The sequence below is a fragment of the Macaca fascicularis genome, chromosome 11 (genome assembly GCF_037993035.2).
Source record: "Macaca fascicularis isolate 582-1 chromosome 11, T2T-MFA8v1.1".
NCBI classification, from domain to species: Eukaryota; Metazoa; Chordata; class Mammalia; order Primates; family Cercopithecidae; genus Macaca; species Macaca fascicularis.
In genome coordinates this window covers 139538030-139544855 of record NC_088385.1, presented here as the reverse complement: position 1 = coordinate 139544855, position 6826 = coordinate 139538030, and the positions used below count along the sequence as shown (strand labels likewise).

Genomic DNA, 6826 nt, shown 5'->3' with positions numbered 1-6826 from the left:
CCGTCTCAGCCTCCCAAAGTGCTGGGATTACAGGTGTGGGCCACCGCCTGGCCCCAGCTTTTGTTCTTTTTCTTTTCTTTTTTTTTGAGATGGTCTCACTCTGTCCCCAGGCTGGAGTGCAGTGGCACAATCTCGGCTCGCTGCAAGCTCCGCCTCCCAGGTTTACGCCATTCTCCTGCCTCAGCCTCCCGAGTAGCTGGGACTACAGGCGCCCGCCACCACACCCAGCTAATTTTTTGTATTTTTAGTAGAGACAGGTTTTCACCGTGTTAGCCAGGATGGTCTCGATTTCCTGACCTCGTGATCCACCCACCTCGGCCTCCCAAAGTGCTGGGATTACAGGCGTGAGTCACGGCGCCCGGCCATAATATCCAGTTTTGAGCCGGGACCTCTTGTGTGTTAGGCAAATGTGATAACCACTACACTACGGAAACCTCGTATTAGCTTTTCTTTAAAAAAACAGAAGGTGGAGCAAGGCTGAGTCCACACCCTGCAAGTCAGGAAGCAGCTGCAGCTGTGTGTGGGCTGCTGCCTTGCCCCATGGGGCTCATGCCTGCTGCACCACGGCCGCCACTGCTCCCCACCGCATTGCAGCTGGTGCTCCGCCTGCTGTTCACCAGACCAGGGCTGGCAGCCCCTTCCCAGACCTGCCTCTCTGTGATCTCACATGGCTGTGACAGCTGCAGCTGTCTGTGGGCTGCACACCTGGGCATGGTGGCGAGCTTCCGGGATGGGGGATGATGAGCAACCCTCAGATGACCCCACAATGTGCCAGGCATCGCCCTTACACACCTGTAAGGGCATCACCTCATTTCGTTCTCATGACAGCTCTCCAGGGTGGCCGTCGTCACTGTCACAGATAAGGAAACTCAGGCACCAAGAGGTAGGTGACTTACTCCAGGTCACATAGGGACGATGAGCGCTGCAGGTGTGTGCAGGTGTGCTCCAGTGTGTGCACGTATGCCCAGGTATGCGCAGATGTGCCCAGGTGTGTGCAGGTGTGCTCAGGTGTGTGCCGACGTGCGTAGGTGTGCTCAGATGTGTTGAGGGCTAGGCACCAGGAGCCGAGGCCCTTCCACATGTCTTACGCCAGGCTCCAGCGGCCCAGCTCCAGGGTGGGAGGTCTGCCAAGGCCTCATGGCCACCTGCTCAGGATGGGGGAGGGTACCTTCCCTTCCTTGGCCATCTGCCCAGTCCTCTTGGGCTTGGGGGCTGTGCTGGAGGGGCCAGGCAAGGACGTGCCCACGCTGCCATCTGGTGGCTGCCTCCCAGGAACTAGGAAATTCCAGGTTCCTGTCCAGAGCCCACCGGCAGGCTCCTGACACCCGTGGCTCCCCCAGGACCAGAGGACGCAGGCTGCCGAGGGGCTGCAGCCCGTCAGGGTCCCTGCCTGAGCCCCGCCGTCAGGCAGGCATCCCACAGGGGCACCCCGGACTCTGCTGCCTTCCGCGGTTTCCTGTTGTGGGCAGGGCCACAGGGGCTGTTGGGGAAATTCAAGGCCTGGGACCTCGGGAACTTCCAGCCTGGGGAGGGAGACGGGTGATGGGCCAGGAGCGGGTTTCAGGAAGTGACCAGTGCCCTGGGAGAGGGACAGTGGCCGCAGGTGGCTGCTTCCCACAGGCCCCATGGAAAGGACGTCTGAGCTAAGGCCTGAGGATGGGAGAACCCACGCGTGTGAAAATGGGGAGGTGGACGGGAGGCAGGGAGGCGGGCGTGAGGCTGGGAGGCGGGCGGGAGGTGGACTCCCGGAGGCGGGGAGGCCGGGAGGTGGACGGGACGTGGGGAGGTGAGCAAGTCCCAGGCGGTGGGGTAGGAACTTGAGCGGCACTGTCGTGGGGAAGAGGCTGTGTGGTCAGGGAGGCAGCAGGGTGGCTGCTGTTGGCAGCTGTCAGTTGGGACTCGCAGGTTTCGGACAGGTTTCCTTTCCCAGGGCGTCTGCGTCTGCGGGGACAGAGACCAGGGCTTGGATCAGTTTCTGTCTGAGTCGGCGCCTTCCCAGGCTGGCTGTCTGCTCCCTTCTGGGACCTGTGGGGATGAGCAGATCAGGGAGTATTTTGAGCCGAAAGGTACATGGGGAAGCTGGGACTGACAGCAAATTCCCGTTGCCTGTCTGCATTTTCCCATGAATTTTTCTTTGTGCTCGTGCTCTCAGGAATTCAGCCTCTGAATCCCTCCTGGGCCTGGGGTGGAGCAGGGTGAACACATACGGAAGCGTAAACACAGTGGCCAACCTCAGCCTGCAGCTCAGCCCCACAGTCTCCTGGGCAACGCGCCGTGTGGGACATTGTCTCTCACTTGAAAAGCTGCTTACAGGCCCCCACCGCATCCGCATCGTGGGTTTAAAGTGGATTAGTGGGAGGGCTGGTGGTTCGGGGCAGCCCCTTCACGTGGTGGCAAGCTTGGTAGTGACAACGGGCAGGCTGCTGTGCTCCGGGCAGGTGGCTGGAGCTGGGCGTGGGTGTCTCTCCATGAGGACTGTCTGCCCTGCCTGCTGCTCTCAAGGCTCCTGGGTTTCCCACCACGCTCTCTTCACCTTCCTCTTCTACCGGGAGGAAGGTCCCAGGGCACGGGAGGGACCCTGTCTAGAGTGGAGCTGGGCTGCCCCATCTCAGGTCACGGCTGCCCCATCTCAGGTCATGGGTCACGGCAGCCCCATCTTGGGTCATGGCATCCCAATCTCAGGTCATGGCGTCCCTATCTCAGGTTATGGGTCACAGCTGCCCCATCTCAGGTCACGGCTGCCCCATCTCAGGTCATGGGTCACAGCAGCCCCATCTCGGGTCACGGCGTCCCAATCTCAGGTCATGGGTCACGGCTGCCCCATCTCAGGTCATGGCATCCCCATCTCAGGTCATGGGTCACGGCAGCCCCATCTCGGGTCACAGCTGCCCCATCTCGGGTCACGGCTGCCCTATCTCAGGTCATGGGTCACGGCAGCCCCATCTCGGGTCATGGCTGCCCCATCTCGGGTCATGGGTCACGGCTGCCCCATCTCGGGTCACGGCTGCCCTATCTCAGGTCATGGGTCATGGCTGCCCCATCTCAGGTCATGGGTCACGGCTGCCCTATCTCAGGTCACGGGTCATGGCTGCCCCATCTCAGGTCACAGCAGCCCCCTTCAGGTGAAGGCCAAGGTGCAGCTCTTCTCCCAGCCTGAAGCAGAGCCTGTTGTCAGCAAGTACCCAGCATCCGATTGCTTCTCATGGCCTCCACCCCGGCCATGCTGGTCCAAGCCACTGCTGTCTCAGGCCTGGACTGGTACAGCTCCTGCTGTTGCCCTCTGTGGGGCAGCCTCACACGGCTCAGGGCACCCCTGCTGGTGCTCAGTCCTCATGCACTCCCTCCCTTGAGCATGTGCAGGACCTGTGGCTCATCTCGAATGAATAGAAAATGGCAAAAGCAATGGGATGTCACTTCCAAATCCGGTCACAGAAAGACCCTGTATCCGTCTTGCTCATCCCACTCACCCTCTCCCATGGTCTGGTGAAGCCAGCAGCTGTGCTGAGAGCTGCCATGGGGCGAGAGACTGAGGGTGGCCTCCAGCTAAACGCGAGTGAGGAGCTGAGGCCCTAAAGAACTGAATCCTGCCCAGAACTACACGCCTGAGCTTGGAGGCCGGTTCTCCCCCAGTGGAGCTGTCAGATGAGACCCCCGCCCAGCTGAGCCCAAATTGAGCCTGAGACCCTGAGCCTGGGGATCCAGCCAAGCCACACCTGATCCTTGATCTAAGGAAAACGGGAGCTGATAAGTGTAGGACCCTTTGTGATGCAGGAGTCAGTAGATGCCGCAGGCCCACCCTGCCTTCTCCTCTGAGCCAGCACGATTGTGTCAAGACCAGACCAGCTCACAGCACTTCCCTGCTCATAGCTCCTAGTGTCTCAACAGCCCCAGGCCCTGCACCATTCACCTTCCAGCCACCCACCCCAGGCCCTGCACTGTTCATCACCCGCTGGCCACCACCTGCTCCCCAGGCCTATCCCATTCATCCCCCCACAGCCACCCGTCCCAGGCCCTGCACTGTTTGTCACCCCTTGGCCATTGCTTTGCTCCCCAGACCTGCCTGGTTCATCACCCCCCCACAGGCCCTGAACTGTTCATCACCCCCTCCAGCCATCCGCCCCAGGCCCTGCCCCGTTCGTCACTCTCCAGCCACCTGCCCCAGGCCCTACCCCGTTCATCACCCTCCAGCCATCCGCCCCAGGCCCTGCCCCGTTCGTCACCCTCCGGCCACCTGCCCCAGGCCCTGCCTCGTTCCTCAGCCTCCAGCCACCCGCCCCAGGCCTTGCCCCGTTCGTCACCCTCCAGCCACCCGCCCCAGGCCCTGCCCCGTTCGTCACCCTCTGGCCACGACCTACTGTTTCCTTGCTTCCTGGCTGGCCTCCAGCCACGTGGGGCAGTTTCCTGAACATTCCCACTGTGTTTGCATAGGTGGTTCCCTCTGCTTGAGATGCTGTTCCCTGAGATGTGTGAACAGCTTGCTCCCTCACTCCTTCCAACATCAGCTTCTCAGTGAGCCCCTCCCTGACCTCCCTGCTTAGCCTCAGATTCCTCCCGTGTCCCTGCCACCCCTGCGTATTTGTCTCTGCAGGATTCATCAGCATCAGGTCCTCCCAGCTGCTGACCTGACCCACCGCCACTGGGATGCACACTCCACAAGGGCAGGGTTCTCCTGCGTCTTCTTTCTCCCCTGCAGCACCCCCAGGGCCTGGAGCAGTGTCTGACCCATGGCGGAGTCTCAGCAAACATTTGTTCAAGGAATAAACTGCGGGAGTGGAGGGCAAATCTGGGTGTGAGCTCGTGCCTGCGTTGCGGTGAGAATGTGAGCAGGTGCCCCGATCTGCCCCGGCAGAGGCCTCCCCCGCCCAGCATGTTTCACCACATCTCCTCCTCTGGCCAACCGAGCCCTCACGGAAAGGTGTGTCAAAGGGATCATCCCTCTGCCTGTGTCCCTGAGTGAGGACAAACAGCAGGTCCCTTGAGGACATGTGAGAGCAGTTGCTTGAGAGAGAGATACGCCTTCACCATTGAAGGCACTGAGTCTGGGGACTGTTTGCTAGAGCAGCAGAACCAAACAGTCCTGACAGCACAGAAAGCAGCTCCGAGAAATGAGGTGCTGCCACAGCCACAGGGCACCTGGAGCATGTGTCCTGCTCACGTGGAGGACAGAGGGGAGGCGGGGCAGAGGCCGGAGCACACTCCGTGTGGAACACTCGGCAACTTGGAAGTTGGACCATGAACCTGATGAAACCGCAGCTCTAGGGAAAGGCTGGAAAATCGCACGTCGCAGACACGGCAGTGAAATGTTTTGAGGAGTCAGACCCAGACAGGAATTGTCCATCCTGCCAGCAGGCGTGAAAGTGAACAAGGAGATTTTAAAATATTATACTCCCAGAACGTTGGAAGAGCCGGCCGACTGTAGACCGTGATCATGAAAATGCAGCTTCTGAGAAGAGTTTCATGCAGGGCACGGTGTCACAGCCCTGGTTCCTCTCTCGTGGATCGAGGCATCTCACGGTGAAGGTGCAGCGGGGGTGCTTTTCACTGGGACAAAACAGCGCAGGGGAAAGCGACCAGCTAGAGAGAAGGGGATGACGCCCCTGAAACTCAGCCGAGCCACCGGCGTGGGCGGAAGGCTCTGCGGCCCTGGGAGGGTTGACGGCGGAGGAGCTGCAGGGGCGGCTGCTGCCTGTGGAGCTGGCTGAAGCTCTGCGGCCCTGGGAGGGTTGACGGCGGAGGAGCTGCAGGGGCGGCTGCTGCCTGTGGAGCTGGCTGAAGCTCTGCGGCCCTGGGAGGGTTGACGGCGGAGGAGCTGCAGGGGCGGCTGCTGCCTGTGGAGCTGGCTGAAGTCGGAGATGAGAAAGCTCCTGGGGTCTTGAGAGAGTCACGACGACAGGACGGGACCCATTCAGTCTACAAGAGAAACGTGTGCATTAATGGAAACCACCACTAACCCCTGCGCCCAGGAGGCGGGCGGCGAACACTGACCCACCCCGAGGAAGGCGTGTCCCGGGTACCCGCCTCATACTGGCCGAGAAGGGTCATGGAGGAATCGGAAACCTCTTGGAGGGCAGAGCCAGGGACCTCGGAGGACGGCGGAAAAGGAGGTGACCTTCAGGAGGAACTGAATCTGGACTGAGTGAAGGAGCGTGGACCAGCACCAGGGTGGGCGCTCCGGGGCCTTCCCAGGGGTTTCAGGTCCTCCGTGCACCAGCGACTGCTGCCATCTCCCTTCTCTCTCTCCCCGCTGCTGGGGCTCGTCGTGTCCATTCCCTGCCGTCCACTGTGTGCCGAGTGTGAGGGAGGCAGCGACCAACCTCTTCAGTCCGTGAGTCTCCAGTGAAGAGGTGTCTGGGGTCACCCAGACCCGATATGGCTGTGGTTTGGGGTCGTCTCACCTGGGGAGCCATGATGGGGAGTGAACACAGTCAATTAGTCCAGAAGGCAGACGTGGAAGTCAGTGGTGCCGCCCACTAATATTTTGGTCTCCTTTTCCAGATACATTTAGGATTATGCTTTCCCTCTCTCTCCACGTTAGGCCCGGCCATGTGACCTGCTTTGGCCAATGAAATTCTAGCCTTTAAACATGAGTTCATGAAGCTTCCTGCTTTGGGGATTGTGGATGTGTGTTGACACCTCGGTCCCTGTACCCCAGTGATGACAAACAGCAAAGGCCCCTGCCGGCCCACACTGGACGCCTGTGTGAGAAAGAAGTGCATCTGCGAAGTGCTCAGGTGCTGTGGTGTGGGGCTGTTTGTTACACAGCCCAGCCAAGACCAGCCTGACTGATATACTCCCTCAAGCATGAATAGAGCTCTGCTTCTCCAGT

The 6826-nt window shown here is 60.5% G+C and overlaps 1 long non-coding RNA gene across 1 annotated transcript; it reads left to right on the top strand.

The window, feature by feature from the left end:
- The first annotated feature begins 516 nt into the window (after positions 1–516).
- On the top strand, positions 517–5703 carry LOC123567611 (uncharacterized). Its single transcript, XR_012419811.1, has 3 exons — positions 517–883; positions 1931–2066; positions 4589–5703. It is a non-coding gene; the product is annotated as an uncharacterized lncRNA (long non-coding RNA).
- Positions 5704–6826: the final 1123 nt, after the last annotated feature.